Source organism: Ictalurus furcatus, chromosome 3 (assembly GCF_023375685.1).
Source record: "Ictalurus furcatus strain D&B chromosome 3, Billie_1.0, whole genome shotgun sequence".
NCBI lineage: Eukaryota > Metazoa > Chordata > Actinopteri > Siluriformes > Ictaluridae > Ictalurus > Ictalurus furcatus.
In genome coordinates, this window is record NC_071257.1 from 16,413,068 (window position 1) to 16,435,997 (window position 22,930).

Consider the following 22,930-nt stretch of genomic DNA (forward strand, 5'->3'; position numbering starts at 1 on the left):
TGTCTAAATTGCTTGTATTTTCTTATTTGTAAGTCGCTTTGGATAAAAGCATCTGCTAAATGAATAAATGTAAATGTAAATGTCTGGAACAAAGTTAAAGTTAAAGAGAAAGTATCAATCAGGAAAAAATGGAAAATAGAAAGCCTATGTGACAACCTGTTAACCAAGGATAACATTGAAGGAGCTAGAGAGAAAGCTGTACATTTTACAGAACCCAAACACTCTTCTCCTCTGAGAACACCAGCTCCACAGTGAAGCATGGTGGTGTTAGCTTCAATTTTGAGTATTACCCTTGGTCTTTGGAAAATGTAGAAAAGTTCAAGGGGGTGAATATTTATGCAAGGTACCGTATGTCAGTCATTTTCAGCATCATGCTAGATTGAGAATGTTTTCGCAATTACCTTCAATTAACAAAATCAAAGAGAAGCACCGAAAAGACAAAAACTGGACTTCAGTATGCTTATACAGGTATCAATTTGGAAGTGTTAGATTTTTTTTGACTGCCATGCATTTTTAATACGGAACAAATATATATATCCTTACAAGTAATGTGACAAGAAACGTCTAAAAGAATAAGATGAACCTAACACACAATTTCTTATCCATTTCCATTAAGCATGACTATGACTGCTTTTAACCCTATGCAGGAGCTCGACTGGTTTCTATTGTGCAGAGCAGGAGGCTACGTGCTGACCACAGCGGGTCGTAGTGTAAGTACACACACTTTAGTGCAGGGTGTAGTTGGGGGAGTTATCTGTGCTGTAGGGAACAAGCAGAGAAAATGGAGTCTGATTATTATTCCAGAGGGAGCTGCCTGAGTGCATAGCCACTGCACTTCCTGTTTCCTCTGATCAATGGCGGGAAGCAGTAAACAGAAGAGGGAATGCAGCAGAGCAAATTCTCCAGCCTTTGTCTATTTAGTGAGCCAAATGGGATTTTAAACACCTTTGCAGCCTTTGAGAGTGCTTCCCTATGCAGTACCTATTCACTCACACATGTACCACACACTTATTCGGCACTGTGAGGCACGCCTCAGCTAATGTTTGGCCTCAAAGCTCGGAGAGAAGAGATGCAGTGTGAATTGTGAGAACAAAAACAATTCTCGCCTTGAAGGAAATGTAGCAGTACTGGGGTCTATACCGCTGGGCTCTACCCAAAGGCTCATCTCTCTCTCTCTCTCTCCTCTCTCTCTCTCCAGTGGTTTTACAGTTATTTCAAGGGATATACTATTAATAATATTAATGGTACATTGTTTACAAAATATATATCAAATATTATAAACCTTCAAAATACACCAACTGTTGTGTTGCATTAATTTTACTTAGTCATTTCTAATAATAAATATCACCACAAATAACTGTTTGATATTTTGTTACATGTATTATAAATAATAGGAACCCCTGGAAGTTAACATCTCATTACTTGTTTAATCCTGCACAGCTCCCTTAAGTGATCCCTAAATGTATAAATGATGGATATTCTCTGAAACCACCTTATATGATTGCATATAGTTGTATGCACATTTGTTATTTCATAATTGCCTATTGGGAATGTGACTGTCATAATTTTTGTATATTGGAGCAATTTTGGATGCTGTTGTCTTTCTGACACACATTTCTCATGTTTGTCTATGTCTTAGTCCCTGTGCTGTGCCGGCTGCTTGAAGCAAAAAGAAAAGAAGAAAACAAAAAAGTCCCCTGCCACTACAAAATACTTTTGTGTCTTTTTTGAAGCCTGTACGGCACAATACATTGATACATTGTAAAGGTAACAATTGCTTCATTGGTATTAGGTGAGATATTTTAAAAGGCGCTTGCTCCCATTCGGAGCTGATGTTATAAGGTTTTGTATGGAACTAAGTTATGTTCATGGCTGACAGAATGGGTCAGAGATAGGAGGAACTATTTAAAAGAGCTTAATCCCTTTCTTGGCATGCTGTATGTTTGCATTCTATTTGAATTATGGAAATTTGTTCTTTTCAGGTTAAAGAGAGTAGATGTGCTACTTTTGTGACAAAAAAAGCCTTTTTATCTATTCTTTCATTCTGATATTGATGTTTGCTAATCTAGATGTATATTTAAACCTACAACCGAACTCTATAATAAGAAACCGCCAATCCCAAATGCATTTGCAGATCTCCAGCAGTGGGTCCTGCAATCTTTGCGCCATATTCATGCGTGCAAGCGAGCTCTTCCCCATACCTCCCTCAGGTCCCTGTTACTCACATCGGCCGCTGTGGAAGCAGCGCAAGATGCTATGTACCTGTCCAAAAACACCTGCATTTCCTCTTGCTGCAGCCTCTGCTGGGAACGGAGGCTTTTCAGCCAATGCTCGTTAATGCTGTCACACTCCAGAGAGACAGGCCACTCCAAACTGAGGAGAGATGAGAGAGCAGAGTGAGGCTGGAGAGAGCAGCCAGCAGAAAGGCAGCAGTTTTATCATTGTCATGAAGGTGAATAATTTGGTGCTGAGGAGGACCTTGATGTGTAAGCAAGTCCAGGGAAACTGAATTTGTTTTGGTTGGTGGAATGATAATACAGGGCTGCACACCAAAACATGGCAGCAACAAGTTGCTGTTCCTTTTTTTTTGTTTCCTGCCACAAAAGCACAGCCACAGTTGTCTCGTTGCACTCGTGGATAAGTCTCTACTTTTATTTAAGTGGACCAAACATCAAAAGACACCGGTAAGCCGAGGGAAGGAAGTCCGATGTCAAGTGGTTTTGTCAAAAATCCTACCAGGAATTTTTTTCCTAGGATCCAGGCTCTGTCGAAAAACCTTGTGAACGGTGAGCCTCTAGCCCTCCCCTCACTTCACCCTGACAAGCAGAGCGCTGCTTAAATTGAATTGACATGTCAGCAGGGGAGCAACGCTTTGTCCCTGTTCTGGATGCCGGCATACTTAACCTTACCATTTAAAGCCTTAGCTACTAGCATTGGCACTCATGAGAAAACTGGCCCTGGAAGCACCTCTCCACCCCCACCTGTTGCCCCTGGTACACCCCCCCACCCCTCCTTTTTTTTCTCCCTCTCTCTTTATTGACCCTCCATCTCTCTTGCTCAGTTGGCAGTTATGATGGTCACGTGATCAGCAGCTTTTGTTATACATTGTAATCCAGCCTGGACCATCTGGGTTTCATTTACAGTTAACTGCAAGATATACACAGAGTGCACTTATACCAGTGAAAGAGAGAGAGGGAGAGAGAGAGAGAGAGACAGAGAGAGAGAAAGAAAGAGAGAGAGAGATAATGGGATATATAGAGAAGGTGGAATAGGAAGAGTTGAGTGAGCTTAGTAGAGAGATAAAAAGTGAAAAAAGGTTGGGAGAAAAAGAGCTATGTTTGAAGTGGGGCCCTAATGTAGTGGGGATGGAATCTGTCACTCAGCTTATTGCATGTTGATGACTCAGGGCAGTTTCGGCTGTAAGCAGCTCATGATTTATGGACACCAAGTGAACTCCTGCAGGCGAAAAAGCAAGTTGGAGACCAGCGAGGCAACAGGGTCCTTTTTTGGCTGGAACTCGGCCCTGCATTTTTTTTCATTCATGCCAAACTGCTTTGCATGGCAATTAGCTCTGTCCTCATTTAGTCTCTCCAGTCCCAAAGGGTAATGAAAGTCATATATCATCTTCAAGGCTGCTAATTATCCAGCTCAGTTGCAGGTAGGGCTTTGTAACAGTGAGAAGGGCCTGTCGGCCTGATATTTATTGCTCCTCCAATAAGCAAGTAAAAAATACTCTCTTGAAAGGTTGCCCACAGCCCTCTCCTCGCATCCCTGACATACCTTTTTGCAAATGTGCTAGTCAAAGGGGAAATGTCTTCATTCCACATAACTCATTTTTCATGCTGTAACGAAGCGTTCAGCAAAAGCCTTTGCACAAGTGCTGGAAACCTGAGCGGAGACACATAGTGGAGGTCAGCTTGTCTCCATTGATTTACTGTGGCTTAGTTAATGCCAGGACAAAACAGAATTAGGAGGAGTGAACACAGTGAGGAAAAAGAAACACACTGCTGTCACCTCTTCCTGATAGTTTCTAGTGTAATTGTTATTACTTATCAGATGGTGCTCTGCATATTACTCAGATGCATTAGTATATGAATTCATCATATACTATGTACTGCATGAAATGGTGATTCTGAGGTCATCCTCTTGCATGATTCATGACGTGAACTTTCAGAATTCACAAACATAGTCTACAAACACAGTCCGCGGAGTAAAACTTCCTTAAACTTAATATTCAAGCTTTCATTTTCTCTTTTCTTCCCCCACTCTCTTGCTCTCTTATTCTTTCTCTTTTCCCTTTTGCAGTGGCTCATGGTTGTGATTATAAATTTAAGGGATGAATGTGCTTGTTATAAGTTGTGACTTGTTTTACTAGCATCATCTCAATAAAAAATGATTGTGTTTTCTCCTGTGTATCCATTCAGATTGAAACCATGTGATTTAACGTCAAATTAAGAGGAACCATTTAGTTGAGTCTGTAATGCATGAAGTCTTGTTAAGCAGAGTTATTAGGACCCATGACACATTATGTTTTGCAGCTTTGCCTGCCGGCGCCCCCCCTCTTTTGAATCACTAGCACTGAAATGTGAAGGGTGTCTCAAATGGAAATATTTATATGTTTCCAAAATGCCTGAAGGGCATCATTAATGCCCATATTCAGAGATCTAAAATATATGCAGGGCGCACTTCTGATTTCAGTGCTTAGGCATCTACATATTTTCTCAGGCTAATGACTTTATATTTGCCTTGTTGCTTATTGCTCGGAGACAACAGTTTTTCTCCTGCTGAGAAAAGGAAACTGGCTGGCTAAATAAGGAGAGAAAATAATGATAAATGTAAAACGTATGTAGATCAGATTTTTGATTACACACACAAGGCTCTGATGGAAACCTTATCCACATGTCAAACTTTTGTAAAGTAAAGAGTTCTGCATAAAAACAGAATAGATCATTGTGTCCACTGGATTGTTTGGATACATATGAGCAAGATTGTGTTGGGTATGCGAGAGGTACTGGGTGGAGTTAGGCCCAATATCAGCAAGGAGACTAATTGTCAAGGTTAAGCCTCAGAAGATGATTGATGTCAGGCCAGGCAATCCTGTCAGCCTGTCAGGAGGCAGGAATGTTTAATGTTCTCATTATTGGTTGCGCTGTTGTGTATATTTCTCTGTCAGCGCCGCGGACCCATCTGAACTGCCAAAGCACTTCAAAGGCCTGCAGGTCATTTATCTTCCCCCTGACGCGCAGAGTGTTCTGCCTCAGCTGAGTGCCAGTGATTTGTTATGACTTGAGAGCCAGCTGACAGACAGTTCTTCTGGTACAGAAAAAAAGGTTTCCTTTTTGTCACACTGCGAAAACATCAATGTCCCTGTAATGGGCTACAACTGTCAGAGGAGGCCAGCACCTGACAGTTGTGTGGTTGCACTAATTTGCAGCCCTGGTGACTTGCTTTCCCTGAGTTTAGATTTGGTTATGGTGTCACATACAAACAGGTCACCATCTGCTGTTGGGTGCTAGGGGCTCAGAGAGAAGGAAGAAGTGACCGGGCTAATTGAAGACACGTTGTCATTTCATATTAATCACCTTGGCCCACGTATCTTATCTTTGAAGTCAGCTTGAATGAAAAGGAAAGCCATGACAACACAGAGGGGCAAAAAAATGGAAGGAGCATGCACCACAGGCTGAAGCTGGAGAGGGAACAAGAAACAGAGAGGGAGGAGAGAGAGGAGGAAAATCAGATCTTTGTTTCCTTTCCCAGGCCATGACATGATTAATCGTTCTCTTCTGATCTAATTTTGGAACATGAAAAACAGCGCATTTGTCTTGAAGAAAAATGATGTGCCGTACTGTGCAGATGGAAATTTCAAACCCTGAAAAAGATTAAAGTGAAATTCCACTCCTTAGACCTAATCATGAGTTGTAGATTATTCTGTCGTTTTAACCAGATGGTAGGTTTGATTCAGCAGCCCCCTCCTTATATTAATGAATACTAGACTCTTGTATTTGACTTAGGTAAGTGAAATGTCTCTCACACCTAATGGACTGCCAACCCACAGAAAACATGCCCTACCACTATGTGCCCTTGCTACATTTTTCATGTTTTATATTAATGTAGAACAATTTTGTTTCCTTCTATTTTTTATCCTTGTCACCAATTTGCTAAATATTTTCATATATGAATAGAGGAAAAGAACAAACATGTGTCCGTGCCTAATTTCCTCTTATAGGTCACAGCTATAACTCTGCAACTAAAACCGTCACCCAGGGCAAGAGGCGTCAAGAACTCAATAGTAACTTGATTAAGTTCCCAGTCAACATGTCTGCATACATGGCAGTATGTTAACCAACCTAATTATAGGAGAGGAGAGGAGGAGCTGCCTCAGGCTGATCACAAGACCCTCTACACTGGCACTGGCTGACCCGACTGGAGTGGGAAGAACTCTTGTCACCCTACACCTCTCTCTCTCTCTCTCTCTCTCTCTCTCTCTCTCTCTCTCCCTCTCTACCTCTGTTTTCACCTCACGAATACATGAATTGCTCAGTCCATTCTTCACTTGGCCCAGATTTGGTTATTTGATTAAGTCCCTAAGGCAGACTTGCCGCACCCATTCAGATAGTATAATGGCGAGGATCTTTCTTAGCAGCAAGATTAGTGTTACATTTGTACCATTAGTTTGATGTTTCCTTTACATCATGCCCACTATACAGTGTAGAAGAGTATTAGCGGCCATCTTGCTTTCAGGATTTTGTGACGAAGAATATGGTTGATTTGTTGAATTCCAGATGGTTGTTTACTATTTATGTTAATTGCAATGTTGTGGCATGCCATGTGTTTGATAAGGTAACTAATAACTAATAACTTACAGACATGACAAGTTGATAATCAGTTGCTGGAATTGATCTTTGTGGTGCTGCCAAGTAAATGTGTCATCCCCATCAGTTTCCTAAGTGACACTTGGTGACAGATGTGTAACCTTGTACCTGATGACTGGGGTATGGTTACAGTTTGAGACTAACTACACTGGGTGGATGAGTTCAGGTACATTGGGCAATATGCTGTTTTGACACAGTCATAGCTTGTGCAGTATTTTCTGATCATAATTAAAATTGTAACACTTAGTATCCACATCTAAACCGTGAAAAACACAATGAAAGGAAACACCTAGAAAACAACAATGCCAAAAATATGGATTGTAAACCAAGTATGAGTAAAGCGAAAACGAGAAGACCATGTCCATATGTCACACACTAAATAGTTCTAAATTAAAGCCTGTATATGCCTGTTGGAGAGTACATTCATCATACTCAGCTTTGGTCTGCTTCTAACCACTTTGGCAGTAAGAGCTTCCACATGCCAAGTTTGTGTGTGAGAGAAAATGAGTGGGAAAGAGAGGGAGTGGGATCAAGAGGGGGAGAGAAAATGCAGGTTATCAGCAAAGTTTACATGTCTTTAATCAGTCTGCAGTTAATTAGCAGCTTCCACACAATGTGGCCATGAGTCATTAATCATAGGAGTCTGGAGTGGTTAGCTCCATCCAAGACATTTGGAAACAAAAGTTTTGTTTTCCGTGAAGGGTTCGAGCGTGGCCTGGCGTTGCCTTACTTGGCCATTAGGCTGGAAATGAAAGGCCTTGTCATGGGGTTGACAGACAAGGGCCCACTGTTCAGCTCCCTGTTGGTCTTTCCCTAAACCCTGCTCCACAAAAGATGACTTCACCCCTTAAACAAAGCTTACACACATGCATGCATTTGAGTGCATTTGTCTGCATGGCACTCAATTCAAAATGTCACGTCATGCAGGCAGCTAGGTTTCCGTGATACTGCGCAGTAACCCAGCCAGATCCAGGGACATTCCTCAGCATGAGTGTCCTTGTTCTGTATGGGTTAGAAGAAAAAGATGGGGTATAAATAAGTCTAGGCTAGTTGGATTAATACACCTCAAAACACACATCAGTGGGCAGAGTTGGCATGGCTCCCTGTGTGTGACCCACAAGGCACAAGGCTGTCTGAGCTGATGATGACATTGAGATGGAGGCTTCCAAAGGAATCTGTCTCCTATAGTCCCGACCTGCACATTTTTAATCCGGACTGGAGATGAGGAAAAGTGTCTGTCTTCCTGTCTGCTGCAGATAAATCCGTCGCCTGGAATTTTTCTGAACTTACCTCTAGTGCAAGTTGTAAATCTATTACGGCAGCAAGGCAAAGTCTTCCCAGCCCCAATCACTCTGAGGGCTCTGACAGATCAATTTACTATTCCTGATCATTCTATGACAGGGAGTATTTCCTGCCACTGACTCTGTTTCCCAATCCCTTCTCAGCTGAGATGCCTGGCCAAAACGCATGTTTCATTCTCCAGAAATTCATGAGCAGGCCTGGCAACTGCAAAGAGAAGCTTTCAGCTGCTTTTCATGCTTGTGCATAATGTAGACTTTGGCAATTTAATGAGTGACTGAGGAGAGAAAAATGTTCTTGTGGTTATGCTGAGAATGTGATTGCCAATCAGTGCTAAAATACACATGAAATGTCAGTCTGAGGTTAAGGTGTGTCTCGAGCACTGACACAACACACGCACGCACCAAATAGCTCTTAGCCTGACAGGCCTTCCTGGCAAATAGCTCTGGCACGTCAAAGAGTTCTTGAACTTCTCCTAGAGGTAAAAAAAAAAAAAAAAAGTGGCATCAAATGAAAGATTATTTAAAGTTGGAACTGCCAAAGCTTTTTTACCCATCATTTATCTTGTTACTGATACATCAAATTCACTTCATAGTGCATTCATAAAAATGTATGAGGATGTAAATGTCTGAGTGACCCATTAATCTTGTTTAAACTGGCAAGTGTAGCATGTTCTTCATCCGGGGTGACAAAGTTACACTTCATACTCTTATGAAGAATTCATTGTTGATAGCAAGATGTTCGGCAAATCATTATAATGAGCAAAGTGGAATATGTAAAACAGGTCTGTCTCAGAGAAATCACTCATGATCTCATTGTGGTGTGAACTGTACGTGTCAGTGGCAGTTTGGGACGGGTGTCACTGCAGTTCAGATCGCTCAATTTCACCTTGTCTTTTTTTTATATGAGCTTCTGGCTTATTTTCAAAACCTGGTGAGGAGTTCTTGGGTAGATATATGGTTCTCACAGACCACAAGTGAAAGCTCTGCTTTTTTCACCTCCTGTTTCATGTGTTTTAGAAGTCGTCCATCATTCACCTTCTGGGAGGAACGTCCAGGTGACACCAGTCCCAGTGAGAGAACAGACCTCCCCACATTAAAATATTTCCATCTGAGAAGAATGATTGGTGTTTGGCATCTCTTAAAGAGAGATATTTCAAAAAGTGCTTCTTTAAGAAAAATCATGAATGAAAGCCGAACGGGGCGCGTTCTGTCTGCATAATGCTGTATTTCTACCGGTCTGAGTGAAGGGTGAAGTGAATAAAAGTTCAGCGTGTTTTTTTCCCTGGGTGTGATTAAGCACACATTCAGGCCTCACACACTGAGGAGTTTATTCACCTTGTCACACAGGGGAAGTGATGAAGTAATGATTAATATGGGGGATGTTTGGAAATGTAAATCCCTGCTGCAACACAAATAAACCGAGGGGCTTTCTCAGGATGATTAAATGTACATTTCACAGTTGATTGAGCATGCAAGAAGTCATCCATTTTCCCTCTGAACTCAGTAAACAGTGATGCAGGTCTCCTTTCCACTGAAGTATATGACTGTCGTTGTGGGTTTATATGCACATACAGGCCATTGAAGACGAATGACTACCCCAATTTATATTACCGCCAGGATCTCTTGATTAGGTAATTTATATGGAGGACAGGTTTATAACCACTAACTTACCGTCTTGTCTTGCAACAATTATTTCAGAAATCTGGCTGTAAAAGCATACAGTAAATTCTGCATTTTTCTCCTGCTGTCATTGACAGCCCATAACCTGGGGTCTGATTTTCAATAAATCCTCTTTATGAAACAGAAAGCAATTACATCATGAGAGCAACTTTCTCGAACTGATCCATTTGGTGAACAACAGTTTCGCCTCTGGGCCACAGCTTGTGAGTCAAATGGATTTGGAGTATGAATATAGAGCAAATGTCAGAACATGGGTTGAGGGCAACTGGGCAGCTCCATGGATTTATAGTACTCAAGTGCACCATTTCAATTATCAAGTAGTCTTGATTTTAGTTATCTTGACATCAACAAGGATGTATTGATCTGTAGACTAAAGGTGGTCAGTCATTTTCACTTCAAACACTGGAAGAAAGGCTTGACTAAAAGCAGTCAGTGCCTTGACATCCACCTTTGTGGTGATTTGATTGATTAAAAGAATATGATCTGCATTTAAAGTATTGTGATATAATTGTTTGTGGCCCAGGAAATCTTGATGCAGTTTGGTGATAACATTGAAAGTTATTGCGGAACTAAAGCTGCACCTAATGCAGAATAATGTAGGTTATGATAATAATCACACTACTATGTACATTACTTTACTGATGAAGGTGGTTCTTTGTGCAAAGCGTTTAGCTGCACACATGAAAGACATGCATCATTGCCATGGTTTGCATATCATTAAATATGTATTACACCCTTTGGCTACAGTCTTATAATAACTAAATGTGATGTAAGTATGTGTCTTTCCTGTGTGTTTGGTGACCTGGTGACAAATGAGTAAATAGATTGGTTTTTGATAACCTTGTCAGGAATAGTCCGATTGTTAAATCAGACTAAATATTTTGCATAAGAAAACAGTTGTAGCTTGTTATATTAGTGGCACTCTCTGCAGTTATAAGTCATAATTTAACAGTACATAATTCTGGTTTGCAGTGACAGCATTATACATCAAACATGCAATAGAATATACTGTAGAATGAACCTCAGGCCTGAGCCATCTCAGTGGAAGTGCTAGAATATCAGTGCTGTATACCTGACTTTATTTATTTATTTATTTATTTTTAGCAATGTTAACATGATAAGTAAGGAATAAGGCCAGGCTGTAATAGGAAAACAGTCCACATTGGAGCAGTGACTTATCAACCTGAAGTGGATTATTTTCCTATAATTATTATATTATTATAATATATTACTATAATTATTATATTATTATAATTGTTTTCCTCTTAGACCACAGTGATTTGCCAACAACTACATTTATTTATTTATTTATTAACAATGCATCACACTTATTAACCGTCTATAATTACATTTAATGTTAAGGAACGTCTGTGAAACTAGGTCCTGTTATCACTTACATTATTGTAGCTATAGACAGCCGTTCCCTCAACAGTCTCTCGGTTATTCTCACTCTTGAAGATAATAAACAAAACAAAACCACAGCTTGAGAAACCAGAAAGCGCAATATCCTCTGTCCTGAAGACTCTTTCTGTCCTGTGGTGGAAAACTGACACCCGAGATGTGGCGCTGACACACATTTATTCTGTCTGTTTTCTTTGTTAAACAACAACAGCTTTATAAAATCTGTTTATTGGGCTTAGATCATGTGGTGAATCTGCCATACACTGTGTCTGAGCTGTTACTATAGAAATGATAACATATTAGAACGTACGACATGCCTATTATTTATATTATGGAACTACTGTCTGAGCCGTTACAGAAAATGAATCCACACCTTCTGATTCACGTACTCAGCAGCACTGTGGGATAAATTATGGTTAAGCTGTGGATTGGGCATGATTGACAGCAATTGTAATTGGTATATACAAACATGCTCAGACATTCAATGATCTTTAATTAATAACAAAGAGTGCCTCATCACCATTATTTATATTTGTTAATTAGTATTAAATATCCTTTGACCTGAGGTGTGATCTTGGGAAAAAAAATGTCAGAAGTGTTTAAATATAGATAGACAGCTTGAGCCGGACTTAACAGTTATAGCTTTATATTAAGTGACAGCTCTTCTCGAAGTGTGCACTGCTTGTGTTCAGAGAGAAGCATCTGGAGCCCCGTGGATGAGAGCTATTAACAAGCTCACTGTTTGTGGCCTTTTCTCAGCACGACTGCTTGTAAATGGTGCTCTTTTATAGTAAAAGATTCTCTTATTGGCTCAATTGCCTATGAAAGAGCGCATGGTTAGAGAACTTAAATTTAGACTCAAGAACCACCAGAAACCATGTGATCCTGTTTAGAGATCTCTAGCCCAATATAATGTTTGTATATGGGGCATATCAGTACAAGTGTGACTTGATAATGCTGTTATTATGAAGCACTTTGATGCAAGTTGAACCGGAACATGTTTAGTGTTGGAGTATATTAGTGTCAGGAGACTGATGATATTTAATGACAGAAAGAATGGGTAGTCTGTGTGAGCTGGCCCAGCATGGACCATTAATAACAAAGCAAACACACACCAGGATGAACTGAGTCATCGTGAGTGAAATCCAGGCTGACTTTTTGAGGCAGAACACAAATTAAATCATGGTCACATTAGATATGCTTTCATCTACAGTTTTTATCATTAGGCTTCGTGTGGAACAACTGTTGTTAACAGGGACAAAGGCATACAGCTGTCATTTCCAGCTGGGGCTGTTGGAAATGTTGTGATGATGGTTTACGTGTGGTCCCAACATTTCAGTATGTTGTAGTTTGAGTATCTCCTAAATACAGGAACAAGTAGCTTGAGATAAAACTACTACGTTCTCGCTCTAATTTCTTCAAGCTATAGGTTTATTCAGTGTTGTCTGTGTGTTTCATTGGATGCATTTAACATCCAATATCCATCCATCTTCTACTGCTTACTCTTTTTCAGTTTCACGGGGAACCTGGAGTCTATCCCAGGAAGCATCCGGCACAAGGCGGGGTACACCCTGGACAGGGTGCCAGTCCATCGCAGGGCACAATCACATACACACTCACACACCCATTCATAAACTACAGACACTTTAGACACGCTAATCAGCCTATCATGCATGTCTTTGGACTCAGGGAGGAAACCGGAGTACCCGGAGGAAACTCCCGCAGCACGGGGAGAACATGCAAACTCTGCACACACATGGCCCCGGCGGGACTCGAACCCCGGAGGTGTGCGGTGAACGTGCTAACCACTAAGCCACTGTGCACCCACATCCAATATCATTAATGTTAATATAATGTTTATCACCAGTCCTGAAGTGTGCATGAGTGCCTTACAGTTTTGTAAATTGAACTTTACAGCTTCATACTGCTTCATATTGGTACATCAGTGACAGTGTGCCTTTTTTCAAGGTTCTGTGCAGTCTCAGGTAATTCAGGTCATTCTTTTATTTCTATGCAAAACACCCAGGTGGTGTATCTGTTATTATTACTACTGCTTCTTTGTCTGTAGGGCAAGAGAGAAGCAGGACTGAAGGTGATTTTAATCTCCTGTTTTGCAGTTAACACTAAAATACATTAAAGCGATAAAAAATAATGTGAGGCACATCTTTCCTGAGGCTGCACTGCCTAGACCCATTTATCTCTTGGTCAGTTCCGTTAGTCTGGTTTTAGAGCTCAGCAGCGTCTCTCAGCCCCCACAAACACTACAGATAAACATGGGACACATCTAAGCATCACCAGTACTTGTGTAAATATCAGACCAGACGTTCAACATGATATCCCGTCTGAAAGTATTGGAATGGCAAGGCTAACTCTATTATATTTGCCATACACTGAAGACATTTGGTTTTGAGATCAATAGATGAATATGAGACGATAGATCAGAATCATTGCTTTCATTTCCTAGATCTGTATGTGTTAATTAACTTAGAATATGGCACATTTTGTGGCAGACCACATAATTTTTAGGTGGGCAATAGTATTGGAACAGATAGTTTTTAAAATAAATAACACTTCATATTTGGTTGCATATATCTCTTGCCTATAATACCTGCATGCTGACATCACCAAACTGTTTCTGTCTTCTTTTGTAATGCTTTTCCAAGCTTTTACCACAGCCTCTTTCACTTGTTGTTTGTTTTGGGCAGTTTCTCCCTTCAGTCTCCTCTTCAGGAGGTGAAATGCATGCTCATTTGGGTTAAGGTCAGGTGATTGACTTGGCCAGTCTTAAAACCTTCCACTTTTTTTCCTCTGATTAAGTCCTTTGTTGAGTTGGCAGTGTGTTTCGGATCGTTGTCTTGCTGCACGATGAAGTTCCTCCCAATTAGATTGGATGCATTTCTCTGTAAACTGGCAAACAGAACGTTTCTGAATTCATCTGCTGGGTTAACGCACATCATGAGTTTCATCATAATCAAAAAGGTTTGGTCAGCCTGTTCCAGAAGCAGCCATGCAAGCCTAAGCCATGACACTACCTCCACCATGCTTGACAGATGAGCGTGTATGTTTTGGATTATGGGTAGATCCTTTCTTTCTCCACACGTAGGTGTTTCCATCACTTTGGTAGATGTTAATCTCATTTCCAGAACTTTTGTGGCTCATCTCTGTATTTCTTTGCGAATTTCAATCTGGCTTTCTAATTCTTATTCCTGATGAGAGGTTTGCATCTTGTGGTATTTCCTCTAAATTTCTGCTCTCGAAGTCTTCTTCGAATGGTGGATTGTGCTACCTTGTGATACCGCCCGTGCCCTGTGGAGGTTGTTGGTGATATCACTGACTGTTGTCTTTGGGTTTTTTCCTCACAGTTCTCACAATGTTTCTGTCCTGAAACTGCTGTTTTTTTTTTTCCTTGGCTGACCTGTTCCCTGTCTGGTTGTTAGTACACCAGTGGTTTCTTTCTTTTTCAGGACATTCCAAATTGTTGTATTGGCTATGCTCAATGTTTATGCAATGGCTCTGATTGATTTTCCCTCTTTTCTCAGCTACAAAATGGCTTGCTTTTCTCCCATAGATGGCTCTCTGGTCTTCATGTTGGTTGAGTCTTTTCAACAACAAATTTGTAGACATTCAGAGATATACATTTTTTTAAAAACAATCTAATAGAGCACACCTGGGCAACAAGAAACACCTGTCAGTCACATGTTCCAATATTTTATCAATTGAAAATGGGTGGGTTTAAACAGATGGTACCATGTTCTAAATTCTTTAACACATCTAGATGGGAAATGAAATCTGAAATTCTATTGTCTCATATTCATCTTTTGATCTCAAACCCACATGTCTTCGGTGTATAACAAAACCAAAAGAATTGGCCTTGCTGTTCCAGTACTTTCAGAGGGGACTGTTTAAAATGCCTGTGTTGCCTGTGATAAATCACTAATAAAACACATACACACCTTCCATAACCCTAGCAATAAGGAAGGTATTCTGTATATAAAATCATGGTGAGAAGAAACATGAAAGTCTTTCCAAAGAGCAGGCCAGCAGGTGTGTGTTTTCGGTTGACTAATGGGTTCATGATCACCTGGTGATTCACTTCACCTGTTACTGCAAGCCATTCTTCATATCCCTGCCAGAGAGGTTAAATATTAGCCCTGAATATATGGCACAATACAACAATGGCTTTTGATTGGCAGCATCCATAAAATGGAGTATAAATTACCTGGTAATGAATAATATAAAACCGCTGTGTTTGCTAACAAAAGAGTGGACACCTACAGCGGACTGACCCTATTTTTCTTTGAACTGGTATTTAGACTGACAAAAACAAACATTCACAGCAAACAGACCTATTCATATTTTATCATACTGCTCCCTTATGAACACTGAAGGTAAATCATGCATCAAATATTAAAACAGTGTGTGTGTGTGTGTGTGTGTGTGTGTGTGTGTGTGTGTGTGTGTGTGTATGTGTGTGTTTATATCTTGGTGGGGATCAAAAGTCCCCACAACGATGAGAACATCTGACAATTTTCACCTTGTGGTGACAGAACAAAACTAATAGAGCCAAAATGTTTCCTTTTGGTTGCTAAGGTTAAGGATACAGTTAGATTCTGGTGTATGTATAGCTGCATTAATAATTATGTCAATGGTGGTTCCTCACAAGGATAGTAATACAAACATGCATATGTGTGTGTGTGTGTGTGTGTGTGTGTGTGTGTGTGTGTGTGCATGTTACATAAGACATATCTAATGCATGTAACTTGCTTTGGTTCTTTGAAGGGAGGCTTTGTGGTTAAAGCTTCATGTATGGCGTGTTTATGAGGTTGATTATTAATCACCACCGAAGTCCACCTCCTCACCATGGCCTCGCCTGCAGGACATTTTAACATACAGCAGACTCAAGAGCAAACATTTTTGGGCACTGAAAACACACATGCTAGTAAATTATTTAGTGGTATGTAGCAAATTACAGTGCATGTCTCATTCATCACATATATTTAATGAAAAATGTATACATGGCAAACAGGCTACATTAAGAGCAGAGCATGCCAAAGCCAGAGGCAGGCAAGATCGTACAATAATGAAACAAGCAATTTGTCAAGACTAATTATGAATGATCTTCTTTAAATTGCTACTCGATGATGGCTTTTACTGCAGAAGGGGTTTGTCATGCTGGCCCATGCCGTTATCTGAAAAACAACTCAAAAAAATGAAACCTGAGAAAGTTGTGTGTGTGTTTTTTAACCATGTGAAGAGCAAAGCTTGGGCAGATTGCGTTTGACATAAAGACAACACAACACTTTATTAAATTTAACATTCAAGTATATACTGTAAGTGTTCACCATCCTACAGCGCCAGTATAATTCTCTTTTGAGAATAGACACATATTACTCTTAAACTAAACTTTTTTTCTGATTTATTCTTGTAGCATGTCGGTGCCTCAACACGACAGCATGCCATCATGCGCTGGATTTGACTGACAGCACATCAATCTTACTCATCCTCCCAAAAGGGAAATGGGATTCTTGTCAAAATAGGGACGTGTTTTTGAATGTGTTTCAAGCCTATGCAGCTGAATATGCTAAATAATAACTTTAGGCATATGATTTATGATTGACATGGTTTGAAATTCCATATAAAATATGCACATCGCTGTGTACTTAGATTAAAGTGATTTATGATGGTTGGATTCACAGCTGCATTTCGTAAAGCTGTGTCTGGTTTTACAGTCACTTCTAAAGCGCTAAGCAGGTTTTCATTACAAGCTTCTTGAAAAGAACTATAGGGGGTACTAAAGATGATACATCATCCCTTAACTGCCTACTTTGCCTGTGTCTCTATGTAACCCCATTTTGATTAATTAAACTATTATAACAGATAATAAGGATGAAAAGATCATATATTAAACTAATATCCATTTTGCACTGCCTCTTGTCCATTATATTTGTTCACTATGCCTATACCACTGTACAGAGCGGTTTGGAGAAACACCACCATATGGAGTACAGCTGCACACGATGGCACAGGGGTCTATGAAATGTGTCTGCAGTGTTCAAAGAGGTAGCAGTTATTTGTTGGGGGTCATGGTACACACATGTCCTCTGAATTCCAGGACACTACCATACCGAGGTCAAGGAGACCATGGTAGGTGGCAGGGAGGATATATAGCTGTTGCATGAAGGGCATGTATAATTTACTGTGGTCAGGTGCTTTCTTGGAGTTCTCATTCCAAGCTTTGTTGAAATGTTTACATTTTGCACAGGAATTGTTTATATTTTGTACAAATCTTTGTCCTACATCTAGATCTTTTACAACACACCACATACACTGGTGGTATATATCTACAAAACTAGTTTCTATATATCATGTGACCACTCCTGTAAGAGAAAGTTTAGTTGCCTTTTTGTGAGTGTGTGTCATGTATGTGTGCTGATGTCTAAAAGCTGATGATGGATGTGTGTATGAAGGCACTCTTGCAGCTGTGATCTCCCACCAGATGTGTCTGGGCCAAGGGGAGAAGTTCCACACAGGCTGTCAGGACGAGAGTGCTTTCAGAAGAGACACAGGTGTTGGCCCCGGGACAGCTGAGAGAAATAAACTGTGTGGTGTTAGGACGATACTTGCAGGAGGTGATCGAGGGGGGAAGATCTGCTCTCCAAATCATGTCTTAATAAACTCTTTTTCATGTACTGCTTATAAGGTGGTTAAATATACTATGGCTGAAGTGAAGCTGCATGTAAAATGAAAGATGGTGCTACTGGAATTTTTTCATTTGTATCTGATGAGTCCAACAATATAGCAATACACAAAATGACACCCAACAGTATGAACAGAGTTTAATGCAACACTACTCTATAGCTTTAGGATACTTTGCTTCAAATTCTACTGCATGTGATGTGTTGTGATGCAACATTTTTGTGAACTTGAAATGATGAACAAAGCATCCCCTCTTCACTTCTGCACACAAAGCACCTACAATTAGATTACAAGAAAGAAAATAAATTCCACTACACCATACACATGTTACACACCATAGACACCATACACATGTTTTAAAAGGGATTTCCTTATTATTACTACTGCTTCTTTGTGCATAGGGCAAAAGAGAAGCAGGATTGAAGGTGATTTTGATCTCCTGTTTTGCAGTTAACAGTGAAGTACATTAAAGCAATAAAAATAATGGGAGGCCCATATTTCCTGAGGCTGCATTGCCTAGACCTATTTGTATCTTGGTCAGCTCCATTAGTTTGGCTTCGGAGCTCAGCGGCATCTGTCAGCCTCCACAAACACTCCGGATCTGAGCATCATCACTGCCTGTGTAAATATCGGATCAGAAGTTCCACTTACGCACAATGCGAATACCAGCGCTCACTGCTTTACAAAAGTGAGGTCAGCTGCCAACATACTGCCATTTTCAGAACAGCACTGATCCGAGTTACAGTTTTACTGATATCAACTTGCCAAATAAATCTGTCACCAATCACTTGAGTGTTAGATGTTTAATTTCTTATTCTGTATGGATATAAGGAGATCAAAAACACAATTCCTCGCCAACATCTCTGATATTAGCATGAGCAGCGAGGCATGTTGACAGTCCATCATTAGGTCTGTCATGCTATCTTTTCTGAAAGGAAACGTGGCTGCTAATATTATTCAGTGTCTGCTCAAGAAAATGAACTTTCATTGCAATGCGAACATGCTTTAACAGCCACACGGAGAGTGTGGCATGTAATTTTATTATAATCAGAAGTGTGTTCAAAAAATGTTACCTAGACTGACAGCATGATTAAAGTGTAATGTGCAAACTCTGGAAGCTGATATAGCCCTGCTTGAACAAAGTTATGTGTAAAAGATCTTTTACAAGAAAATAGATGTTTAAATAAATTTTAAAATAATGTTTCCTTTCATGGACATAGCTTTAAACAGTTATGTTTCTTAATGAAATAGACAGACTCCAACCAGCAATGCCGATTTGATGAGCTGAATGTAAAAAGCCAACTTACTATTATGTAAACAGTTGTAACAGAATGTATGTGAGTAAACAGAATGGAAACAGTTAAATTACTATACGTAACTTACTATAATATTAAAGTTGGCAGCACTTAGTAAGTAGCATTGTTCTTAGACTGATACTACTCTTGTCTGTAGTCTGTGATCTAGTGAACCAGTATCAGGATGTATTTATTGATAGAGACTTCAAAGCACTTCTGTAAGCTGCACTGGATAAGGGCGTCTGCCAAATGCCATAAATTTAAATGTAATGTAATGTAACATTTGTACAGCATCAACGAGAACAATGGAATATGACAACAGTCATAATGGCTGTTTGTTTGAGAATAGACAACAGTTGGCTTGACTTTGCATACAGACATGAATCAATTATAAAGGAAATATATACACAAAATGTGTCTTAATAAGGTTTTGGGCAACTGCAAAGCTGCCAGAAGGAGATTCCACAAATGTCTACAACTGTACACCATTCTTCCAATAGGTATTCCCTCAATCAGTGTTTTGATGGTGTTGGTGGAGAGCACTAATACTTTGCTCCAAAATCTCCCATAAGCATTCAGTTGTGTTGAGATTCGCTGACTGTGAAGGCCATAGCATATGATTTATATCATTTTCATCCTCATAAAATTATTCAATGAGCCGCCATGGCTTGTGCATGGTGGTGGACTATCCTTGAAGAGACTATCAGAATAGAAATGTTTCATCTTATCATAAAGGCAATCAGTTGATTTGGAGTGATGCTTTTCTCTAATGGGACAAGAAGATTCAGACATAACAGAGCCATCAGTTTTCCCCTTAATTTGTCACCTGTCTGTATATACAGTCTAGCTAATTATACTGGGTAAGAACTGGGTAGAAATTCAGTGATCTACTCTTTTGATAAAGATTTAGATCATTTCATATGAAAGCCAGAGATCAGACTACTCTGTAGCATGGACCCATTTTTGACATCTTATTTGACATCTATTTACATTGAACAGCCATCATCAAAGCCATCAGCGAGCTCTCTACGCACCTAGGACCATTAAGTATTCTCAGACATGGCACTCATTTCCATAAAATATTCTTTGTCAAAACGTAAAAAAGTGCAAATGAAACAGGCATTGAGGTATGATAGCAAAGGCCTATTTGACTGCCATAAATGACCTCAATTATGCACTTAGGGAGCAAGAAGGTGCCTAGGAAAGTAGAAGCTTTGAATGACAAGTCGTCACAGGAACCATTTTTCTCTGGGTCCATCTCACCTTGATGAGCACTTTGAATTTGTAAATCGAGAGAGAGAGAGAGAGAGAGAGAGAGAGAGAGAGAGAGATCAGGAGAGAGAGAGAAGCTCTGAGTGCTAACCAGAGCTGCCTTGTTCAATGAATGAATTGTTTGCTTGAGTCTCCATTACCGCCCTCTCTGGGAGACTCGGCCGGGATTAATCTGTCAAAAGGAGATAGTTTAGCATTGATGAATATGACATGTGACCATTGATGATGTTGATTTTATCTCTTGGGATTAGCAAGATTTACTTCAGATGGGTAATAATGTCATTTGCTTGATGCAATGGATCTGTTTATGAGCTGATTAAATCACAGGGCTACTGCTTCGTTTCATGCTATTTAGTTTATAGCTCTATTACAGCGATCACAAAAGCTGTGGACATTTCCTCTTCCTGCGTCACCATAAATCACTGTTTAAGATGGCTGCACTACATTTAATCAGGATACCTTTTTAGTAGCAGGAAAAAGCAATCGCATCCACAAAAAAGAGGAAAGATTTATTTCTGCTTTGGTATGAGCATACATGTTTAAATTCTTAAAAAATTTTGGTGTTACCTAATGTAACAAAAAGCAATCTTGAACAATGAGACCAGTCTTCTTGTAATCTTTTTCAAGTGCAAGATTTTAACAACGAGCCTCCTTATTTAAAAATGAAAGGATTTGGTGTCATTATCTTAATCCCGTAAATCAAGATTTCCTGAATAAGGAACATAATTATCTTCGACTCTGGTCTGAGAGTTTAGTAGTTTAGTACCACTTGCATATTGACACAGCTGCTGCTCAAATCCATAGGTTTTCCATCATAAACCATGGCATGTATGTGTATTTTGTCAAATGGCTAGTAATTACATATATATATATATATTGGTGGTAATCCTGTGCTATTAAATAAGAAATCATTAGAAGAGCTCTTAATGTCCAGGTGTCTACTTAGGTTCAGCTCTTAACGATGTCAGATCTTTAAACAAAGACATGACAGTCAAGAGCAAAACAAGAGCCAATTCAGCTCAGCAAGGCCTTGCATTTCAGCATAACATGGAAAAGCCTTGAGAGAAATCTCTTTATGGTAGCCCATCAAGGCGCTATTCATCTTCTCCAGTGTAATTAGTTATTCTAACACTCCAGGCATTAGTCTGAGTCGGTTGCCATGTGTATGGAAGAACATTCAACAAAAGATGACGCTGCTTCAACGGTAATTAATGGGTAGTACAGTTTTATGAGTTTGATAGGTGTTATATGGTTGAGACATAAAATGTTGTTTATGTTGTTTTTACACAGTGGCAGGTTTGAACAATGACACCTCTCCTAAAGCCCTACTGAAAAAAAAATTATTCTTGACCCACTACTGAATTGAGCAGTAAACCTTGATCCCCATACTCTCATATATACTCTCCAGTTTTTGTTTACTACCATATGCTCTTCAGAAAGCTAGCGTGAATGATGCACCGTTCTTCAGAGTCAGCAGCACGCCTTCTTTTACACAAAAGCACAGTGGATGGTATCCTCTTTATTTATTTTCCACATAAACATTGCTCGTTGCAGAGCTGATCAGCAGTGTAAGTTATGTTGTGGTACTAAGCCATGCAGCTCTGTGCTCCTCTTTATTCTCCATAGCCACAGTAAGTAGAAGGCAGGCACAAGCAGGGTAATTTATGCACACATGTGCCTTGGAGCTCCTCTGATGACAGGCCCGGGAGGAGGGGCACATGATGAATGGCTTTCCATCGGGGACCGCCACACAGCCACCATGATGTGGGTAAAAATGGAAATTGCTCTCTTTCACCGTCATTACATCAGTTTAAAGCTTGTGTGGGCCTCTGGAACATACTCCAGTTGCTCTGTGTTTTTGTGTACTTTTTGTGAAGGGGTGCTGTTAAATTGTTGATGTGCATAAATTAAAGTGATTAATAATTGTTCAGTATACCAAGGCTATATTAAATTACAGCTCTATAATAGACATACTAATTACCTATAAGTTAATCATTTATAGTTGGTGTATTACAGGCCTATTCATCATTAATGTAATTGGGATACATTGCCTAATATTGACGTAGGACCATTCTAAATAAGGCACAAAGTGTTCATGGTTCAGAAAAGTTCGTTGTTAAATTGGATAACACTGATGTAAGTAAATGAAATGACTCACAAAAAAATTGAATATTGTGTAGAAAAACTCAGTTAGACTCGAGCACACATATAGGCCATTACAGGAGGTGGTATAGACTAAACCAAGTACTGAAATGGTTTTATTTATGTGAAAACATTCAGTGTAAGCAGTCACCAAATTGCCTACACATGTTAGCGTTGGTAATAAAGCAGCTTGGCTGAGTGTTAGTGCTGTTCTCTGCCTTGATCGTGTGTGAACTAAAATCCGCTTTCACTTTCTCCAGTATACTTGCTC